Source organism: Pelophylax lessonae, assembly GCF_965119305.1.
Source record: "Pelophylax lessonae genome assembly, chromosome: 4".
NCBI lineage: Eukaryota > Metazoa > Chordata > Amphibia > Anura > Ranidae > Pelophylax > Pelophylax lessonae.
In genome coordinates this window covers 456019480-456043623 of record NC_138771.1, presented here as the reverse complement: position 1 = coordinate 456043623, position 24144 = coordinate 456019480, and the positions used below count along the sequence as shown (strand labels likewise).

Genomic DNA, 24144 nt, shown 5'->3' with positions numbered 1-24144 from the left:
GATTCCAGCACAGGGCAGCTTTCATGCTCCTCAAGCAGCTCACGTGGCAATGGCTCGCATGCGCTTAAATCAGTGCAATAGAAAATGTCTTGCACAGCCCTGGTAGCAGGTTGCACATGCATGCAGTCTGCAGTGACGGGAAATTCATTTGCATAGATTGCCTTAAATGACAAAGGATAAGGAAGCAGATGCACAAATTTCAAAGCCTAGAGGCTGTAGTGGAAAGTATGCAACAAATATCCATGCCACAGGCAAGACGCAGTCTCAACCATCACAAAAAGCATGCAGATATTTACAAATGTGAAAAAGGAAGGGCCTTCTTTTCCCATGACGACAGAGATTTGAAAGCTCATTGATGAAGAATGGGAGAGATCGGATAAGAAGACCAATTTACAGTAAAAGGTCTCCAAGCTTTATCCAAAAAAGGTGGCTGATGCATGTTTAAGCAATGCACTTCCAGGAGTGGATGGGGCCTGCCAACGTCTGGTGTACAAGGGTCTTTGCCTTTCAATACTTTTAGGGATCCTATGGATTAAAAAGTGGACTAGGTTCAAACCAGATGCAGCCCAATGCGTTTTTTATTCCGAGTCAAAAATGGATGAACAGTGTTTATCGTGGATTCCAATGGCCTACATCACACCAGTGCAGTGTGTTCCAGTACAGTCAACTAAAGGAGAACATGTTGCAATTTTTCTGTATGGAATGCATCTGTACCATGGCCAAACGCATTGAAAAAGCAAGTTAACACTTCAAAAATGTGCATGTGGAAAGGCCCCTTCAACTCAGAAATTGTGGTGAACTGGCCCCCAGACTTGCCGAAAATCTATACTGTGGCAGTTTTTTTGCCTGCTGACTAGCAACAGCGTTAACTGTGATTTTTAAAGCATTAGCAAAATGGCCTTTAATTCAAGTTGAACCTGCAGGGTTTTAGAGGACTTGAACCTGGCTGCTGACTTTTGGCTAAGGCTTCAATAGACCTAGTTTTAGGGCTGGCGCATTAAGTCACAGTTATGAGAGCTTTGTGGTTGTGCCATTGGAGGGTGGATGAAGCTTCCACACAAGCCCTTTGTAACATTCTCCATAAGAGGAGGTTGTTTGGCAAAACACTGGATGAAGCGAGTGACAAAAGAAACGTCCAGGTTATGGCCACAGTCCAATAAGAGGAAACAGCCGTCTTTTTGCTCAAGTCGAGGAGGCCAAATCTTATAGGCCAGGCTTAAATTTACCAGATTACAGTGAAGAGAGCTCGAACTACCTTTTTACATGGAATCAAATCCAGAGCAGGCTGCTAGACATCTGGAAAGTCTTTTGAAGGTGGGCCCAACCAGTGTCTTCTAGTGGGAACCAGGAGAGCCTCCTTTTTGGAGGGTTTGGGTGACAAACATCAAAGACAGTTAGCCCCGGTTCACACTTGTGCATGTGCGGGGTTCGCATGTAATGTCGGAGCGCACTGCTCCGACATTACATGCGATCAGCTGTGCGGTGCGAGTTTAGCAAACACGCACAGGAGGCATTTTTGCAGCCGCATCAGGATCGGATCGCACAGCGGTTCACACTTGTGCGATCCGATCCTGTGCGAACTGCACGATCGCACTGCGATATGCGATCAAACTGGGGGTGTCGTTAAGATTACATTGACACCCCCAGCGTATCGCATATGGCAGTGTGAACTGCCGGGGGTGCGTGTGCGATGCGGGAACAGGCTGCGAATTCGCAGCCTTCCCGCATCGCATATATATGAACCGAGCCTCAGCTAGGAGTACAAACACCAAATCCTTTCATTCATGACCAACAGATCTCAAGAAGAAAGAATTACTGCAAGATTAAGTATAAGAATTATACTGCAACAAGTCCATAGTGCTGCTGCCATGAAAAGAACAAATATGGGGGTTTCTCCCCATTCTTTCTAGTACCCAAGGCATCGGGAGCTTTCTTGACTGACTGGGCTTGAAAAAATTTGAATGGGTACATACACAACAAAAGGTTCTAGATGGAGTCCGTGCAAACAGAGATGACGATAGTTCAGCATAAGAGCTGGTTAGAGTCAATCAACCTGGCTGATGTATACTTCCATGTACCAATCAGTGCGTAATACCAGAGACATGTGAGATTTGTAGTGACCGGCTGTTACTTCCAATTCAGGTGTTTGCCATTTTTAGAATTGGCACAGCACCAAGAACATTTTTGAACATTTTGTTGGCAGTAGTGACAGTAATTCGTATTTGGGGATAAGGCTCTACTTGGACGATGTTTTGATTGTCACAGGTGTAAGCCAGGAGCTGGAAAAGCATCACAACCTTGTCCTAGAAATCCTTTTCCAAGTTCAGTCAACTAGTGAACTAACAGGAAAGGCAGTTAAACCCTTCTTATACTATGAAGGATCTTGGAGTCGTTTTTCATGCACGAATACGTGAAGTGGTTTTCCAAAACTGCAAAATTTGCAAATTGAAGATCTGCGTACGAAGAGTCAGGGAGACAGCATTTATGTCAGCAAGGGATTGCATTGTCCCCATTGGGACATTTTACAGTGGCCATTCCAGTGCTGCCTTGGACCAGATGGCACAAGGGGGCTTTTCAAATAGCCTTCCTCAGCCAATGAGATGGGCTGCCTATGGATCAGAAGGTCTTTGCGTCTGCACAAATTAGCAAGACCTGGAGTTTTGGACACCAGTGTGCCTCTTTTATGGCATGCCTCTCAGCCCAGAGGATGGAATAATTCTGACGTCAGATGCCAGTCTGCCTCCAGTCTGAGGAGACAAGTGCAAGGCAATTGGAGCTTAGTGGAATGCAGATGCTCTGACTGTCTTAAATGTAAGGCAGTTTCTTCTAGCATTGCAAGCCTTTCAGAAACTTCTTCCAAGGGGCCCGGGAGAAGTTGATGATTGACAACAAGACAGCAGTAGCCTACATTGCCCACCGAGGGGGCACCAAGTGTCTGTCTTTTCCTGTTACTTTTAACAGTTAACGGCAGTCTAATTACTGGGAAAGCAGGATCCACTAACAGATCCGTTAGGCAAATTATTTTTTTAACAATAGGTACCTCAACTAGTATTGGCGTTCTGGGGCATTCCAGCAGTAGTTTTCATAGAGAGTCCACTGAAAACACAGCTTCTGGTATTTGTAACAAGGTACAAAGGTGAAGTGATTGAAGGTGAATTCAGAGAGCCATGGGTTTTTTCTGTTGGTGTTTGTCTTCCTCCAGTGTCCTTGATTATGAAGAATCTTCTAAAGATTTGGACAGAACACGTTGCCATACAGGTGCTTTCCACCTGCTGAGGAGGCCTTAGTTTTCATTGCCCCCCCAGGTGTCATCCGCATTACCAATCCAGTTTCCGGTCAAACAAGATCTTTTATGCCAACGTCAATGGCAGCACCCTAATCCAGTGAGACTCTTAATAGCCTGGCTATTAAATTGGCCTGCCTAAAGGTGCAGGGATTCTCATCCAAGGTGGTTCAGACCTTGGAGAAGACCACAAGACCATGAACGCTACATATAAGAGGATATGAGGGAAGTTTGTTCTGTTTGCGCAGCAAAGTTTTCTCTCCTGTGTCCCCAGCTCTAGCCAATATTCTGGACATTTTCACAATCGGCGCTTGAGGTTGGTCTGGCATACAACTCCATTAAAATACAGGTCTCTTCCTTTATCCTCTTTTTCAAGCTGCAAATGGGTGGAAGAGCCATTGAACAAATGCTTCATGCAAGCCGTAATTCATATACGACCACCAAGGAATATCCTTTTTCCCTTCATGGGACTTAGGCTTGGCTCTGAAAACACTAGTACAGGCATTCTTTTCTTTAATTGCTTCATTTCTAATGTGGTTCCCAGTTGTAAAACTGGGAACCACAGTTCCTGTGACAGCAGTTGCTTCAGACAACAGGATGTTTAAGATTGCAGCACTTTCCTGCAGAGATCACTTTTGTGTCTCTTTACTAGAAATAGTGATACTACGTCCATCTCCAAGTGGTATCCAGTTTCCAGGATAACCTGCGGGCAGTCCCTCTAAGCATGCACATGGAGTACACAGCAGGAAGATTTCAGATCCTTATACAAGTTGCTAACAGTGTACATGCAAAGGTCAAAGAAGTTAGGAAAGTGGGCAATCTTTTAATTTTGCTGTCAGGTTCTTGAGTCCTCTTCTATTGGTTTACCAGGGTGATTAGATTAGCATGCAGGAAGTAGCCTTTCTGCTCAGGAACAGGGGCAAGCTCCTTCGACCGGAGAGGTAGCAGCCTTTGGGGCAGTTATGCCAGGATTTCAGTGAAGAATAGGGATGAGCTTCAAGTTCGAGTCGAAGGTAAGTTTGACTCGAACATCGCCAATTTGATCGTTTGTCGAATGATGAACAAATGTGCTTCTTTGCGGGAAATTCGAGTTTCCCATAATGCACTGCACGCGCGCCGCGCGATTGGCCAAAGCATGCACCCTGACCCCATGCTTTGGCCAATCAAATGAACTCTGCCATAATTGGACTAAAGGCAGGCTACCTTTAGCCAATCATGGCTCAGGGGCCAAGTACACTACCCACACTACATAAAGGCTGCTCGAGCAGCCGCAGCGTGTAGTGTCATTGTGCGGGCGATCAGACAGGCATGTGATTCAGGCAGGGAGAGAGTAGTTTTTTTGGAGTCAGACAGTGCAGAGAGAAATTTCTAGCAGTGTAGGGAGGGCCAAGGTTCCTGTGTGAGGTAGGGAGAGCTGTCTTTCTTTACATCAGATACCAGTCATAGTATTGTTCATCGGTCAATTTCTGCAACATTCTAAAATATTTATAGAACTGTAGGAATAGAGATCACTGCAGATATCAGCCACAGTAACCTTTGCTCAGTTGTAGATCTTTCTATAGGGGTCACATACCTGTAGGAATAGATATCACTGCAGATATAAGTCACAGTAAACTTTGCTCAGTTGTAGATCTTTCTATAGGGGTCACATACCTGTAGAAATAGAGATCACTGCAGATATAAGCCACAGTAACCTTTGCTCAGTAGTAGATCTTTCTATAGGGGTCACATACCTGTAGGAGTAGAGATCACTGCAGATATAAGCCATAGGGATGATCAAACGGTTCGGGTCCACCATCGGTTCGACCCGAACATTGGGTGTTCGAGGTTCGGCCGAATTTAGAACTTTTTGCCCAAAAAGTTCGGAATTCGGCAACCAGAACCGCCCAAAATGCAATGCTTCAGGAAATGGGCTTTAAAAGCCCGTGATTGGACCAGAACCATTAGCAAAAGCCAATTGAGGGGCAGGAGAATGCTAGGAATGTGATTGGAGTGACTAGGGGGTCCCTAGACCAATCATTAGTGAATACGCCCCCCAGTATATAAGATCGCCCCCGCCATATTCCTAGCATTGTTATACTGGACATGGAAGAGAATGGAAGCAGTTCTGTTAATTTTACTTTAAAAGTGTCATTTAGCTATTTTTAGTGTGAGGAAAGGGATATCTAGTGTAGTTAGAGTGCTCCTTTACACTTAAGTTAGCTTCAAAAATTGAGTTTCTGTAGGGAAAGTGTTAAGTGTAAGGGGACCGTAGTGTAGGGTAGGGTTAACTGGCAGTGACTGCTATGGCAGGGTGACAAAACCCTTCCATAGCAGGGTGACCGCTATAGAGAAATGATCATTTCTCTGAATAGCTTCGTAACTGGAATATGGCTTCTCACCAGCCAAGCATTTTTTATGCTGCAGGGGCTGCCACTGCCAGTGCTTTTTTGAGGACATGTTTGATGTCAGACATGACATCTGAACATGTGTATAGGGGGTATATATAGACATATATGTCTGAATATATACCCCTAGACATATATAGGTGTGATAGTAGCAGAAATAAATGCTTGCGCTAATGAAATCATTTACAGGAATATATTTCTGCTACTATCACACCTATGTATGTCTAGGGGTATATATTCAGAAATATATGTGTATATATACCCCCTATACACATGTTCAGATGTTTTGCCTGCCTCAAAAGAACCCAAAAAAATGCCAAAAAAACGCTAGCGTAAAAAAAAAATGCCCAGGTGTGTTTTTGCTGGCATTTTTTGGGGGGTTTTGGAGGCAGGCAAAACATCTGAACATGTGTATAGGGGGTATATATAGACATATATGTCTGAATATATACCCCTAGACATATATAGGTGTGATAGTAGCAGAAATAAATGCTTGCGCTAATGAAATCATTTACAGTAATATATTTCTGCTACTATCACACCTATATATGTCTAGGGGTATATATTCAGACATATATGTGTATATATACCCCCCATACACATGTTCAGATGTTTTGCCTGCCTCAAAAGAACCCAAAAAAAATGCCAAAAAACCGCTAGCGTCAAAAAAAAAAATGCCCAGGTGTGTTTTTGCTGGCATTTTTTGGGGGGTTTTGGAGGCAGGCAAAACATCTGAACTTGTGCACAGTACCACTATACACAAGTTCAGATGTTTTTCCTGACTGCAAAGATCCCAAAAAAATGCCTTCTATTAAACCGGCAAGGTGTTACAGGAGCGAAGCAAACCCCCTGTCAGAAAGTTTTCTAATGCAAACGATCTTTTTTTTTTCTGGTTCTGGACATGCTACAGAGCTGAAACTTCACATGTACACTTTTTAGACCCCCCAGATCTGAAATCCAAAGTAAAAATCAAAAAATTTCTTTAAAAAAAAAAAAAAAAAAAATGTTTTCAATAATTGGCTTTTTTATCAAAAATGACAATTTTTAAGAACTTTGTTTTGTGTGATTTTGTGTCTGGGGGGTCTAAAAGGTGTACCTGTGAAGTTTCAGCTCTGTAGCATGTCCAGAACCAGGAAAAAAAGATCATATAGGTGTTAAAGTTAAAGGAGGGTCCCGACCCACATCCCTGTTCTACTGAAAAATTATCTTTTTTTTTTTTCATGGTTCTGGACATGCTACAGAGCTGAAACTTCACATGCACACCTTTTAGACCCCCCAGATACTAAATCCAAAGTAAAAATCAAAAAATCTCTTTTTTTTTTTTCAATAATTGGCTTTTTTATCAAAAATGACAATTTTTAAGAACTTTTTTTTGTGTAATTAATAGTTAATGGGGCATGACCCAGAACCCTAGGCACTTTTTAGGGGCATTTATTGGGTTTCAGGGCTTCAAAATGGTGTTTTTTTATTACCGAAGTTCGGGTCCCATTGATTTCAATGGGGTTCTGAAATCCGAACCGAACTTTTGGAAAATTCGGGTGTTCTGGTCGAACTGAACTTTTCAAAAGTTCGATCATCCTTAATAAGCCACAGTAACCTTTGCTCATTTGTACATCTTTCTATAGGGGTCACATACCTGTAGGAATAGAGATCGCTGCAGATATAAGCCACAGTAACCTTTGCTCAGTTGTAGATCTTTCTATAGGGGTCACACACCCTGTCCTGGGACCAATCCTGTTTAATTTATTCATAAATGATCTAGAGGAGGGGATATCTAGTACAATCTCAGTATTTGCAGATGATACTAAATTAGGCATGCCAATATCTTCTATGCAGGATGTGGAAATCTTGCAAGCAGACCTGAACAAAATAACGGGGTGGGCAACTACATGGCAGATGAGATTTAATGTAGAAAAATGTAAAGTAATGCACTTGGGGGCCAGAAACCAGAAAGCAAGCTACTCACTAGGGGGGGAACCTCTGGGTGAGTCTAGGATGGAAAGGGACCTGGGGGTACTGGTAGACAACAGGCTTGGCAGTGGCATGCAATGCCAAGCCGCCGCAAGCAAAGCCAACAGAATACTGGGTTGTATAAAAAAGGGGATTTAATCCAGAAATAAAGAGATTATTCTTCCACTCTACAAGACTCTGGTCCGGCCACATCTGGAGTATGCTGTTCAGTTCTGGGCACCGGTCCTCAGGAAGGATGTGCTGGAACTGGAGAAAGTCCAGAGAAGGGCAACAAAAATAATTAGGGGGATGGAGGACATCAGCTATGAGGAAAGACTACAAGCACTGAACCTATTCTCTATGGAGAAGAGACGATTGAGGGGGGATATGATATCAATGTACAAATACTGTACTGGCGACCCTAGCATAAGGAACAAACTATTCAGAGAAAGGAGATACAATAAGACACGTGGCCACTCACTAAAACTTGAGGAAAGGCGGTTTAACCTTAAAGTGCATAAGGGGTTCTTCACTGTAAGAGCGGTAAGGATGTGGAATTCTCTTCCACAAGCAGTCGTATCAGCAGGGAGCATTGATAGTTTCAAAAAACTATTGGATGGACACCTTAAAGACCACAACATACAGGGGTATACAATGTACGGTTAAAAGTAAACACACACACACATCATAGGTTGAACTGGATGGACTTATGTCTTTTTTCAACCTCAACTATGTATGTAACACACCTGTAGGAATAGAGATCACTGCAGATATAAGCCACAGAAACATTTGCTCAGTTGTAGATCTTTCTATAAGGGTCACATCCCTGTAGGAGTAGAGATCACTGCAGATATAAGCCACGGTAACCTTTGCTCAGTTGAAGATCTTTCTATAGGGGTCACATACCTGTAGGAATAGAGATCACTGCAGATATAAGCCACAGTAACCTTTGCTCAGTTGTATATATTTCTATAGGTGTTACAGACCTGTAGGAATAGTGATAGCTGCAGATTTCAGCCACAGTAACCTTTGCTCAGTTGTAGATCTTTCTATAGGGGTCACATACCTGTAAGAAAAGAGATCACTGCAGATATAAGCCACAGTAACCTTTGCTCAGTTGTAGATCTTTCTATAGGGGTCACAGACCTGTAGGAATAGAGATCACTGCAGATATAAGCCCCAGTAACCTTTGCTCAGTTGTAGATCTTTCTATAGGGGTCACATACTTGTAGTAGTAGAGATCACTGCAGATTTCAGCCACAGTAACCTTTGCTCAGTTGTAGATCTTTCTATAGGGGTCACATACCTGTAGGAATAGAGATCACTGCAGATGTAAGCCACAGTAACCTGTGCTCAGTTGTAGATCTTTCTATATGGGTCACATACCTGTAGGAATAGAGATCACTGCCGATATAAGCCACAGTAACCTTTGCTCGTTGTAGATCTTTCTATAGGGGTCACATACCTGTAGGAATAGAGATCACTGCAGATATAAGCCACAGTAACCTTTGCTCAGTTGTAGATCTTTCTATAGGGGCCACATACCTGTAGGAATAGAGATCACTGCAGATATAAGCCACAATAAGCTTTACTCAGTTGTAGATCTTTCTATAGGGGTCACATACCTGTAGGAATAGAGATCACTGCAGATATAAGCCACAGTAACCTTTGCTCAGTTGTAGATCTTTCTATAGGGGTCACATACCTGTAGGAATAGAGATCACTACAGATATAAGCCACAGTAACCTTTGCTCAGTTGTAGATCTTTCTATAGTGGTCACATACATGTAGGAGTAAAGATCACTGCAGATATAAGCCACAGTAACCTCCTTTGCTCAGTTGTAGATCTTTCTATAGGGGTCACATACCTGTAGGAATAGAGATCACTGCAGATATAAGCCACAGTAACCTTTGCTCAGTTGTAGATCTTTCTATAGTGGTCACATACATGTAGGAGTAAAGATCACTGCAGATATAAGCCACATTAACCTTTGCTCAGTTGTAGATCTTTCTATAGGTGTCACATACCTGTAGAAGTAGAGATCGCTGCAGATATAAGCCACAGTAACCTTTGCTCAGTTGTAGATCTTTCTATAGGGGTCACATACCTGTAGTAGTAGAGATCACTGCAGATTTCAGCCACAGTAACCTTTGCTCAGGTGTAGATCTTTCTATAGGTGTTACAGACCTGTAGGAATAGAGATCACTGCAGATATAAGCCACAGTAACCTTTGCTCAGTTGTAGATCTTTCTATAGGGGTCACATACCTGTAGGAATAGAGATCACTGCAGATATAAGCCACAGTAACCTTTGCTCAGTTGTAGATCTTCCTATAGGGGTCACATACCTGTAGAAGTAGAGATCACTGCAGATATAAGCCACAGTAACCTTTGCTCAGTTGTAGATCTTTCTATAGGGGTCACATACCTGTAGGAGTAGAGATTATTGCAGATATAAGCCACAGTAACCTTTGCTCAGTTGTAGATCTTTCTATAGGTGTCGCATACCTGTAGAAGTAGAGATCACTGCAGATATAAGCCACAGTAACCTTTGCTCAGTTGTAGATCTTTCTATAGGGGTCACATACCTGTAGGAGTAGAGATCACTGCAGATATAAGCCACAGTAGCCTTTGCTCATTTGTAGATCTTTCTATAGGGATCACATACCTGTAGGAATAGAGATCACTGCAGATATAAGCCACAGTAACCTTTGCTCAGTTGTAGATCTTTCTATAGATGTTACAGACTTGTAGAAATAGAGATCACTGCAGATATAAGCCACAGTAACCTTTGCTCAGTTGTAGATCTTTCTATAGGGATCACAGATCATCCATCTATAGGATTATAGATTACATCAGATATCAGTGAGAGTATTGATAATCGGTCACTTGCGTACATCTATAACCACCACAGCTCATCTATAGGGCTATATATTACATCATATCAGGCCATTGAGTATATATTGGTCAGTTGCGTATACCCTATATTGTTCTGTATCAACATCATATCCGAAAGGCCGACAAGGAGAGGCCGATGCTCATAGGCCATGAAAGAGGGCAAGCAGCCTCTGTGTCCATTGTGAAAAGTGGTGGTCACATTCGACATTCAACACTGTAGAAAGAAATACTGTCCCAGCCATTCATATGCTCAACGTCTTAATGCTAGATTGGCCAAATTGCTAGCATTACAGTTGCTGCCTTTTCAGCTGGTAGACTCTGCTCCCTTTCACGAATTTGTGGAATGTACTGCACTACAGTGGCAGGTCCCAAAAAGGCATTACTTTTCAAGTAAGGCCATTCTGACTCTCTACAGTCATGTGGAAGGTAGTGTTTTGGCCTTGTTGGACAAAGTGGTCAGCAGGAAGGTGCACATTACTGCTGACCCTTGGTCCAGCAGGCATGGACAGGGACGTTACATTTCTTTCACGGCGCACTGGGTAACTCTGCTGGCAGCTGGGAAGGATGCAGAACAGGGTTCGGTCTTGCAGCTTGTTTTGCCACCACGCCTCCAAAAATCTGGTGCTGGTTCTGCCACATCTGGCTACTCCACCATGACATCCTCCTCCCCCTCTTCCTCCATGTCCTCTTCTGCACAATTCTTCTCTGCAGCAGCAGTGCTCCCTAAGCGTTCAAGGGGGTTCGCAAGCAGGCTAAAAGATGCCAAGCTGTGCTTCAGTTGGTCTGTCTAGGGGATAGGAGTCACACCGGTGCAGAGATTCTGTCAGCTCTGCAAGGGCAGGCTCAGAGATGGTTGACGCCAGAACAGCTTGAGGCAGGAATGGTTGTATGCGATAATGGCACCAACCTTCTCTCCGCCCTCCGACAGGGACACTTGATGCATGTTCCATGCTTGGCACATGTTCTGAATCTGGCGGTGCAGCGTTTCTTGAGAAGATAACCGGGCTTCTAAGATCTCCTGAGGCAGGCCAGGAAAGTCTGTGGCCATTTCCGCCTTTTGTTCAATGCCAGTGCTCGCTTATCTGACATTCAACGGGAATTCAACCTGCCCACCAACCGCCTCATTTGTGACATGCCCACCAGGTGAAACTAAACGTTGGTAATGCTGCAGCGGCTGCACAAGCAGCAGAGGGCCATCAATCAGTACCTGTGTGAGTATCAAGGACAGGGTCAGGGGAGTTTGGCTTTTTTTCGCCACACCAGTGGCTTTTGCTTAAGGTTGCACCTGTCACCATTTGAGGAGGCCACTTGGATGGTGAGCCAGGACGATGCATGCATCAGTGACACTATCCCGCTAGTCTACCTGCTGGAGCACACGCTGCGTGGAATCATGGACAGGGCACTTGAGGCAGAACAGTGGCAGGAAGAGGAGGACTTCCTTTCCTCACATGGCCCCCTTTATGCAGATATCATTCCTGCAGGGCCACAAAACACACAGGAGAAGGAGGAGGAGGAGGACTAGGATTTCGGAAGCATGGATATAGAGGAAGAGGATAGCATACAGCAGTCTACAAGGGATGGTTTTGATTCCCCAGAAACGACAGGAGTTGTACGTGGTTGGGGAGAGGTTGCTCCTGCTGACAATGTCATCCTTAGTGACCCAGAGGACTCAGAAGCTCATGCCTCCTCCAACTTACGTTGCATGGGCTCCCTGATTCTGAAAATCCTGCAAAAGGACCCGAGGATTTGTGCTATCAAGGAGAGGGATAATTACTGGTTGGCAACCCTTCTTGATCCACATTACAAGGGTAAAGTTGCAGAGCTCATCCTGCCTTTCCAGACACTGGGAGGTCAACATTCTCTGGACGTGTTTCTGAGGCATCGTTCAGCCAAAGGAGGAGCGGTGGAGAAGGCGGCCGGCTGACCGATGCCTTTAAACAGTTAATTTGTCCTCAGCAGCACCCAGGGCTGTTAGGTTTAAGCAACCATTGCCAGCGTCTCCATCATATGGTGCATGATTATCTAGGCGCAAGAGCAGACTTGGAGACCTTTCCAGCTACGCATCCACTGGCTTACTGGGTCTTGAGGATGGACCACTGGCCAGTACTTGCTTAATATGCAATGGAGCTACTGGCCTGTCCTGCTTCCAGCGTGTTTGCGGAACAGACATTCAGTGCTGCTGGAGACTTTGTGACGGACAAAAGAGTGCCACTGTCCATAGACTCTGTTGATCAGCTGACTTTCATCAAAATGAACCAGTCCTGGATCAACAAGAGCTATCAGGCCCCTGATGCTGATGTAACAGATTGAATTTGCTAGGGGTCTGCCATCTCTTGAAGACTGCATATGCTGCCTATCCTATTCCTCTTCCTTGATTCTGCTAGCTTCCAACAATGTTTTTGGTTTAGGTCACTACCAACCCCCAAGGCCTCATTTTTCTGTACTTGTATGACAGGTGCATACAATTTAAATGTCGCATGTAATTTTTAACAACAGGCCCTGTCCCTGTGCCCTGCTAACTGTGAGGGGTTACGGTGTTCAGGCACCACCAACACCAAAGGCCCAATTTTTGACACTTGTATAGCACATGCAATTTCAAATTTGCATGGAATTCTTACCAGCAGGTCCCATTCCTGCACCCCCCAAGAGTAACTGCGAGGCCTTGGTTACTGTTCTCAGGCACCACCATACGACAAAGGCCCAATTTTTGGCACTTGTATAGCACATGCGATTTCACATTTGCATGGAATTCTTACCAGCAGGTCCCATTCCTGCACCCAGCAAGAGTAACTGCGAGGCCTTGGTTATGGTGTTCAGGCACCACATACGGCAAAGACCCAATTTTTGCAACTTGCATAGCAAATGCGATTTCACATTTGCATGGAATTCTTACCAGCAGGTCCCATTCCTGCACCCACCAAGAGTAACTGCGAGGCCTTGGTTACGGTGCTCAGGCACCACCATACGGCAAAGGCCCAATTTTTGGCACTTGTATAGCACATACGATCTCAAATTTGCATTGAATTCTTACCAGCAGGTCCCATTCCTGCACCCACCAAGAGTAACTGCGAGGCCTAGGTTACAGTGCTCAGGCACCACCATACGGCAAAGGCCCAATTTTTGGCACTTGTATAGCACATGCGATTTCACATTTGCATGGAATTCTTACCAGCAGGTCCCATTCCTGCACCTACCAAGAGTAACTGTGAGGCCTTGGTTACAGTGCTCAGGCGCCACCATACGGCAAAGTAAATAGTCACCAGCGTTTATCCTAATATGTAGTAGGATTTTTTACATCCTTGTTCTATGCTTATCATGATATGTATTTGTAACATTTCGCATTGAGATATATGTCTTCTCATTGTAGATTTTAATCTAAATAATTGTTTTCAATAAATTGTATTTTATGAAAATCGTGCTTGTAAAGTCCCTGCCTGGTTCACACACAAAATTCACCATACGGCAAAGGCCCAATTTTTGGCACTTGTATAGCACATGCGATTTCACATTTGCATGGAATTCTTACCAGCAGGTCCCATTGCTGCACCCACCAAGAGTAACTGCGAGGCCTTGGTTATGGTGCTTAGGCACCACCTTCCGCAAAGGCCCAATTTTTGGCACTTGTATAGCACATGCAATTTCAAATTTGCATGGAATTCTTACCAGCAGGTCCCATTCCTGCAACGACCAAGAGTAACTGCGAGGCCTAGGTTACGGTGTTCAGGCACCACATACGGCAAAGACACAATTTTTGGCACTTGTATAGCACATGCGATTTCAAATTTGCATGGAATTTTTACCAGCAGGTCCCATTCCTGCACCCAGCAAGAGTAACTGCGAGGCCTTGGCTACGGTGCTCAGGCACCACCTTCCGCAAAGGCCCAATTTTTGGCACTTGTATAGCACATGCGATTTCAAATTTTCATGGAATTCTTACCAGCAGGTCCCGTTCCTGCACCCAGTAAGAGTAACTGCGAGGCCTTGGTTACAGTGTTCAGGCACCACATACGGCAAAGGCCCATTTTTTGGCACTTGTATAGTACATGCGATTTCAAATTTGCATGGAATTCTTACCAGCAGGTCCCATTCCTGCACCCAGCAAGAGTAACTGCAAGGGCTTGGTTACGGTGCTCAGGCACCATCTTCTGCAAAGGCCCAATTTTTGGCACTTGTATAGCACATCAGATTTCAAATTTGCATGGAATTCTTACCAACAGGTCCCATTCCTGCACCCACCAAGAGTAACTGCGAGGGGTTACGGTGTTCAGGCACCATCAACAAGCAAGACCCAATTTTTCTGCACCCGTATGACAAGTACATGCGATTTAAAACTTGTATGTATATTTGTATATGATATTTTTGGCTTAACCGCTTGCCGCCCGCCCGCCGTCATATTACGGCGGAGCGGTGCGACCATTGTTCTGGGCCGCCGTCATATGACGGCGGCCCATTCAGGCAGGGCAGGCGCGCGATCGTGTGTGCGCCGCCCTGCACTGCCGGTGTCGGCGTGTCCCCGGGACACAGCCCGTCACCGGCAGGGGGGAAACAGTCAATGGGCATGGCTGTTTCCCACGTGATCGGCTGTGTTCCAATGACACAGCCGATCACAATAGAGGAGCCAAGAAGATGACCGCGCATGCGCGATCACAGCCTATCACAAAATGTAAACACAGAGCAGTAACTCACTGTTACTAGCTCTTCTCCCCTCACACAGTTTCCAGTGTGAGGAGAGCAGAGCCAGAAACAGTGAGTTACTGCTCTGTACACCTGTCACAATGTAAAAGCACAAAAATAAATGTCCCCACACAGTCCTCAGCCCCCCCCCAATTGCACCTGTCACCCAACAGTCACCTCATCAGTGCCCAGAAATTGACACCCATAAGGCTACGTTCACATGTGAGCGTAGCGATCGCGGGCAGAATCACATTGATTCTGCCCGCGATCCGGAAATCATAGCTTCATAGCTTCCGGAAATCATAGGTACAAGAGCTTCTTTGGGGCGTCATGCGTTGTTTGCGCGATGTTACCGCAATTCAGCAGGCGGAAATCGCGGCAACATCGCACAGCGTTTGGGGTGCTATTGCAAATCACGGGCAACGCACAGGCGTTCCGTGATTTGCTATGATTTCCGGATCGCGGGCAGAATCGCGGTGATTCTGCCCGCGATCGCTACGCTCACATGTGAACATAGCCTAAAGTTCACCGGTCACCAGAGACTGCCATCAGTACCGCCGCGCACCATCGCCCTTCACCTGTCACCCATGGGTGACCATCGCCCGTCACCTGTCACCCCATCAATCACCGTCACCTGTCACCCCATCAGTCATCGTCACCTGTCACCCCATCAGTCGTCACCTGTCACCCCATCAATCATCGTCACTTGTCACCCCATCAGTGATCGTCATCTGTCACCCCATCAATCATCGTCACTTGTCACCCCATCAATCATCGTCACTTGTCACCCCATCAGTGATCGTCATCTGTCACCCCATCAGTGTTCGTCATCTCTCACCCCATCAATCATTGTCACCTGTCACCCCATCAGTGATCGTCATCTGTCAACCCATCAATCATCGTCGCCTGTCACCCCATCAGTCATCGTCATCTGTCACCCCATCAGTCATCGTCATCTGTCACCCCATCAGTCATCGTCACCTGTCACCCCATCAGAGATCATCACTTGTCACCCCATCAGTCGTCACCTGTCACCCCATCAATCATCGTCACTTGTCACCCCATCAGTGATCGTCATCTGTCACCCCATCAATCATCGTCACTTGTCACCCCATCAATCATCATCACTTGTCACCCCATCAGTGATCGTCATCTGTCACCCCATCAGTGATCGTCATCTCTCACCCCATCAATCATTGTCACCTGTCACCCCATCAGGGATCGTCATCTGTCAACCCATCAATCATCGTCGCCCGTCACCCCATCAGTCATCGTCATCTGTCACCCCATCAGTCATCATCATCTGTCACCCCATCAGTCATCGTCACCTGTCACCCTATCAGTCATCGTTACCTGTCAACCCATCAGTCATCGTCATCTGTCAACCCATCAGTGACCGTCACCTGCCACCTATCAGTCACCTGCCACCCATCAGTGATCATCCGCAGTCAACCGTCACCCGTCGCACAGCCCATCACAGCCAGCATGTCAAAAAGGATGTACAAAAGCGAGGAGGCCCTTCAGGTCCTCTCCATGACGAGGAGAGCACCGGGGAGCTCTCATCAGTATCCGAATCCATATCCGAATCCGATTCGGAATTTGAAATCACTAATAGTAGCAGATCGGAGATGGACTCGGACTATTCCTGTACACTTTCCTTTATAGAATGTATTTTGGGGTGCAATTTTTGCTATATACATGCAACCACTTACCGACTATATACGTCGGCCATTTAAAGCTAAATACTGGGGTTATGGCAGCAGATAGCTGGTATTTTTTTAAACGGCGGGCGGTTGACTTTCAGATAGGGGTGGTCCCAGTGGCGGATTCGCCGCGGAATTACCCTTCCGGTGCAGGGGAAGAGGTGCCCCCCTCCCGCCGCGTCCCAGACATTTTCCCAGCTTACCGGACCCGCCGGCAGCACGGAAAACTATCCGGTCCCGGATCCTCAGAGACAGGAAGTCGAGTGAGGGCAAGATGGCCCTCACTCGACTCTATGGTCTTGGAGGACCGGAGCTACGTCAAAAGTCGTTTAAAGGGCAGCTTTTTTTTTTTTTTCTTTTTCAACAATTTTTTTTTTTTCTTTTTTAGTGTAGTTGTGAGGTGTGAGGTCTTTTTGACCCCAGATCTCACAATAAAGAGGACCTGTCATGCCTATTTCTATTACAAGGGATGTTTACATTCCTTGTAATAGGAATAAAAATGATTAACATTTTTTTTTAAAAAACTGTGTAAAATAAAATAAAAATAAATAAAATAAAAAGGTATAAAAAAAAAAATGAAAGCGCCCTGTCCCCGTTAGCTTGCGCGCAGAAGCGAATGCATACGCAAGTCCCGCCCACATATGTAAACGGTGTTCAAACCACACATGTGAGGTATCGCCGCGATCGTTAGAACGAGAGCAATAATTTGAGCCCTAGACCTCCTCTGTAACTCTAAGCTAGTACCCTGTAGAAATTTTTAAAATGTTGCCTATGGGGATTTTTAAGTACCAATGTTTGGCACCATTCCGTGAGCGTGCGCAATTTTGAAGCATGACATGTTGGGTATCTAATTACTCGGCGTAACATTATCTTTCACATTATGGAAAAAAATTGGGCTAAATTTACTGTTTTCTTATATTTTAATTAAAAAAAGTGAATATTTTTCAAAAAAATTGCATTTGGAAGACTGCTGCGCAAATATGGTGTGATAAAAAATATTGCAACGATCTCCATTTTATTCTCTAGGGTCTCTGCTAAAAAAAAAATATATAATGTTTGGGGGTTCTAAGTAGTTTTCTAGCAAAAAAAATGATTTTAGCTTGTAAACACCCCGTGTAAAAAATAGGCCCAGTCTTAAAAGTGGATAAATGGACAACTTTGTGTAAAGTGCTACTTGGATGTTAGGCCTCTTTATGTGGCCAGGCTGTGTAAAAGTGTTACACATGTGGTATAGGAGAGACCTAAAAATGGCTGTCCACCAACGTTTACCATCCAACCTGACAGAACTGGAGAGGATCTGCAAGGAGGAATGGCAGAGGATCCCCAAATCCAGGTGTGAAAGACTTGTTGCATCTTTCCGAAAAAGACTCCTGGCTGTATTAGATCAAAAGGGGGCTTCTACTAAATACTGAGCAAAGGGTCTGAATACTTAGGACCATGTGATATTTCAGTTTTTCTTTTTTAATAAATCTGCAACAATGTCAACAATTCTGTGTTTTTCTGTCAGTATGGGGTGCTATGTGTACATTCATGAGGAAGAAGAATGAACTTAAATGATTTTAGCAAATGGCTGCAATATAACAAAGAGTGAAAAATTTAAGGGGGTCTGAATACTTTCCGTACCCACTGTATGAGAGATTTCTAGCCCTTAACTTGACTTTACAAGCTAGGTGTGCTGTCAGCAAGTTCTGCAAAGTATGGGACGAGACATATAAATAATTTTTGTCTTTGGCAGCTTATCTTTGATTGTTCGTGTTTCTTTTCATGTGTTCTCTCTCGCCCATTTTTCAGTTAGTTATTTCACACTGTGTGCTGACGTAAGGTAGGGCCAAGAATACAGAATATTATCAAATACTTACCGTAATTTTCCTTTCCCGGCCTATCCTCGCATCAGCACAGGACTTCCTCACTAGTGGCCTGTCGCAGGCTAGGTTATCGAACACTTCAGTGTGGGATGGTCTGTCTTTTATTTAGCTAGAAAGAGGTGGTCCTGTGGGCTCCAGAGGAGGCGTAAATCCATTGTGTGCTGATGTGAGGATAGGCCAGTAAAGGAAAATTACGGTAAGTATTTGATAACAATTTTCTATATTTGCCGCTTCTATGTGCACTTGTGATTGAGCCTTTGGCTGTTCTCCAGTAAACCATAGCAGATTCCCCCCCACAGCCAACATCTGGCAAAGAAAATGTCTTTATTTTCAGATGATGCTTTGTTGTATCTTGATGGTGCTGAAGCCTACTTTCATAATCTGATGCGGGTGGTGGAGGAGTTCAGGGATGTCTCAGACCTACAAGTTGGATGGGACAAGTCGCTGGCTTTTCCTATTGGCCCAGCATTGCCTTATGATTACTTACACTGGTCAAATTTACAGGTTTCCCATACTTTTTGGTATTTAGGTATGGAAATTCATTCTGAAGTTGCCCCCATAGTTACACAAATGGAAGCCAAGCTCTGCTCTGTACTTGGTCCTCTTTGACGCTTAATTTGATTGATTGTATTAATTGTCTTTAGGGTAGCCCCCGGTATTTTTGCCTAATTTTCAACATATTGAGTCTACCTTATCCTCCTTCCTCTGGAATGATGCACAGCCTCCCATGGCCAGATCCTCCCTACAGGCCCCCAAATGTGATGGAGGCCTGGCCTTTTGAAATCTCCGTAATTATATCATTGCATCTCAGCTTACTTTTGTATATGACTGTTTCCACTCCACTTCCCTGAGCACTTGCACTACCCTTTTATCTGAATTCTATGGTCCAATGAAATCCATAGGACTTCTGTCTCTCGATACTCCAGATTCTCTCTTTTGGATGTATGTTTTGGCCTGAAGGTGGAAACATGCTCTCCTTGACCACCTCAGGGGTGTCACCCCATGCCCCGTTGTAGTTAAATCCGAACTTCCACCCCTAATTCGACTTGGTGGGGTTGCCTTAGTATCACTCTTGTTTCTCATCTGTTCTCAAACAATATTTTTGTTTCTTTTGCGAAACTGAAGGACTGTCATGTTGTGGATAATATGTTTTTAAATGTTTGTTGCCATCCAGGTACAGTTTGGTGCTCTGACCCTGGTGCTCTCGGAATCTCCACTGGAGGAGCTACTATCTTACCCAGACATCAGTAAGTTAGTTACCCTTTTATCTGAATTCTACGGTCCTGCCTCTTCACTAAAGTGTGAAATCCATAGGACTTCTGTCTCTCGATACTCCAGATTCTCTCTTTTGGATGTATGTTTTGGCGTGAAGGTGGAAAAATGCTCTCCTTGACCACCTCAGGGGTGTCACCCCATGCCCCGTTGTAGTTAAATCCGAACTTCCACCCCTGATTCGACTTGGTGGGGTTGCCTTAGTATCACCCTTGTTTCTCACCTGTTCTCAAACAATATTTTTGTTTCTTTTGCAAAACTGAAGGACTGTCATGGTGTGGATAATATGTTTTTAAATATTTGTTGCCATCCAGGTACAGTTTGGTGCTCTGACCCTGGAGCTCTCGGAATCTCCACTGGAGGAGCTACTATCTTACTCAGACATCAGTAAGTTAGTTACTACTATCTACAACTGTCTTCAATTGACTGAGGCTAACCCTTTCCGTGTTTCCTATTGCAAATGACTTGCATCGGTACCCGGGCTTCCTAAAGAAGGTTGGGATGAAGCCATTAAAGTTTGTTTTCAAGATAATATTAGCACAGCTGATAGGCTTAGACAATTTAAGATAATTCCGTCATCTTCATTATACCCTGGCCAGACATGGGGTTTGGGTCTTCTGCCACTTGTCCTCATTGTGAACTCGGGGGTGCGGACCTATTCCTCATGCTTTTGGTTGGTTCACTGTTGTGTAATTATTGGGGGGGGGACTTGTTTTCTTTCTTTGAAACAACTCTCTATCTTCCATTGCCTCCGACCCCAGAAGTAGGTATTTTAAATTACTTTTTACCTCGGACTCCTTCTGACCTGTATTACTTTGGCACCTTTGGGTAGGAAGACCTGGACACAGGATTGAAGGCTTCATCCCACCCAGGCCTGGACTGGGACAATAAACCAAATTACAAGAATAATAACAAGAAGAATAAAGACAGTATCTGGCTAAGCCCATAGTGTATCCTAAGCACATTGTGTATCCTACATGAAGTGCGTAGCCTGATATATCTTTATTCCACCTCCAATGGGTGGTCTAGGCTACCAGTCTACTGTCCCTCCCTGAATGCTGGCATCCTCTACTGAGCGCCACAAGAGGTGACACAGCGCAGCAGGAGGATTACTCGAGCAGAGTATGTTCCTGCCCATGTGACAGTCCCTCACTGGAGGCCTGCACCATACACAATATGGAAGTAGAAAACAGAATCTGACTACAGACATTGTGTAACAGATTTTGTTTTTTTGTCTTCCTCCGCCGAGCTTTTACAGGTAGCTACCACTAAGCACTGGCATCATGTTCCATGGTGAGGCCAAAGAGAGTCCTGCTCAGTCCTAGAGGCCCACATGGCTTGCGGCAAACAGAGACCTGCGGGTGAGAGCCAGGTGCATGATATATGCAGTATAATTGCATATTTCATGTTGCGGTTTTCACCCTCTAGAGCTCTCTGTCACATTAGCCAGTTTGTTAGGAAATGGGGCCCTGGTCCACCAGGTACAGTAAATGCCCTGTGGGCCCTATGGCCAGTGCGGGCCTGGTCCCACCCAAGACACTTTAAAGCCTTCAAGCTCCAGGCCTTAATTTGAGATTACAAAAGCCAGAGAAGGCTGTAAACACGATTTTCTCCGCTCACAATAATCACTTCGGAGCCCCGCACTATGCATAATTGTGATTCCTGTGTGGCTGTCACAGTGCTCACATGATCAGCAGCTGGTCCTGTTCACCCTCAATTATTTGTATAAACGGAGAACTGTCTTTGACGTCCATGGGCGCATATGTGCCACGTGTGGGCGTTAAAGTCTACCCTCTTTGCCACCGCACATATGTGTATGTGAGCAGAAGTAGGTTAAGTAGTGGGTTTTTATGTATGGATTATTTTTGGAAGATAAAGAATTTTATTGTTAATTTAAAGTGGTAAAAAAAAAAAAAAAATTTAATATATTTCAGCTTCTCAATCATTAGATGTGGTGGCTACATTCGTTTTCTTTTTCAGGTTTTTTTCCCTCGGTTTTCACCTGGTGATCCGGCCAGTAAGACACCTTCTGTATTAGAGTGCCCTCACTTTGGATGAAGGAGCACAGGGGGCACCTTTGGACAACAGCATTTTCAGTCTGGTGGGAGGGGAGTGTTAGATAGAGTAGCACAGTGAGGCAATGCACCACACAAAGAGCAGGTGCATTTTGTTTTGCAGGAACTGCAATTTACAGTGCATTGCCACAATGCAGATGTGTGAATGGCCCCTAAATGTATGTGTTCAAAAAATACAAATGCATCAAAAAACTAGATTTAAAGTTGAAAGAACTTTATTGTTTCTGATTGGATACGGATTATAAGCAGGAGCATTTATGTAAAGAGGTACATATTTATAATATGTATTACGTATAATATTTATAGATAAAAGTGAGGTTGGCAAATGAAACTCCAGAAATGTTTTCTAGACTTAAAGTACTTAAATGCAATGGTGGAACAAATGGTGTGCAGCAATCCACCTGCTACAGATAAGCAGTTTTAATTGGTTGCTAAGGGTGTTTGCCATCACTGCAAATTCCTTTTACTTATTTATTTATTTTTAACCGTTCCAAAAATATCCTCATTATTTTAATTGTTAGAATGTCAAGACACCCACAACAGGTTTTATTTTTTTTTTATGTAACAAATATGCAAAACTGAGAAATAAAAGATTACTTTCTAAATTCTAAAAGATTACAATTATAGTAATTATAGTAATTCTGGTATAGTAAGTTAAAGCGGTAATAAACCCAAAACCAAAAATGTAATATTCACTGCAGCTTAAAAGTAAAGGTAAGCTGCACACCAAAACATAGCTCTTCTATTTCATTCGTCAAAAGATGAAAACTGCATACATTAATGTCTCCTACCCCCAAAGCCCCCTTCCTTCACGCGTTTCACCACTACTGGCTTTTTTTTTTTTATAACCGGTTTTCACCTGATGATCTGGCCAGTAACACACCTCCTATATTAGAATGCCCCCACTCTGGATGAAGAAGAACATGGACACTTTTGCACAGCAACATTGTCAATCTTGGGAGTAGGGGAATGTTGGATGTACTAGCAGATTTAGATACACTAACAAATTAATGCCAAACTCCAGCTCACTCTGCAGTTACACAAGCAGTTACAGCCACAGCTTTTTTTTCTTTTAGGGTAAAGGTTTTACATGAATAAAAGCTTATCACTGTAAGCACCCCTGTCTGTGGTTAATGGTTTGTCTCAACACTCTTATCCATTATATTTGCAGGAGAGCTTGTTCTGTTGAAAAACAACAGACTCACTGGCCATATCACCTGGTGGAAATAAAACGAAGCCTAAAAAGGAAAACAAATGCAGCTATCACATCTAAGAATTGTTAAGTATATATTAAATGTTTGTTTATAGGTTTCTTTCCGCTTTAAAGCTGTGGTTAAGAATGAGATAGTGTGTATTAAAATGGACCTTTTACCCACCAGGAAATAAGCCTTTTGTGCTAAGTCCTTCTGGCGCATTTAGAAAAACATCACAATGTTCATCTGAAACACTGCATTTAGCAGCAAACACCACCTACTTACGCCTCTCCATAGCTCCTGGTGACATTGTCTGCGCCACCCAGCTGTCTTCTGGGAAGGCTACTTCACCAGTTCCATTCAGGCAGCTTTTGGAGCTAAAATCCAAGATCTCGCCTACTCCTACATAGAGTTTTTTCTTTAGTGTGCAGGAGGCAGATTCCATTTTAATGAACAAATGAAAGAAATCCTGCAATCCTGTAATTCAGACCATATATTTGTTATTTCCTTCTGCACACATGACATATGGACATGCAAACAATCAGTGAGCTGGCCCAAGAAGCAGGAAAAAGCCAAACACAATGACGTAGGGAAAACAAAATAATGGTGCGGGCTTTGGTGGTGTCGCGAGGGCAGGATCGTAGGATCTACTAAAGCGAGTGAGAGGCAAGGTAGGTAGTTCATTATGTTTTATTGGTAGAACATACTTTTATAAAGAAAAAGTAAAGAAAAGAAATGAGAAGTGTGCATGTTGAGAGGGGGGCTGTGGTGGTCCACTTTAAGGAAAAGTAATTTTTTTTTGTAAGTCTATAGGTGGACGCTCTGTGATCTCCCAAAATAATCC

The 24144-nt window shown here is 44.1% G+C and overlaps 1 protein-coding gene across 1 annotated transcript in view; it reads right to left on the bottom strand.

Moving 5' to 3' along the window:
• GM2A (ganglioside GM2 activator) overlaps positions 1–24144 on the bottom strand; it is a 74414-nt gene that overhangs the window by 37491 nt on the left and 12779 nt on the right. The gene's annotated exons all lie outside the window — the stretch shown is intronic.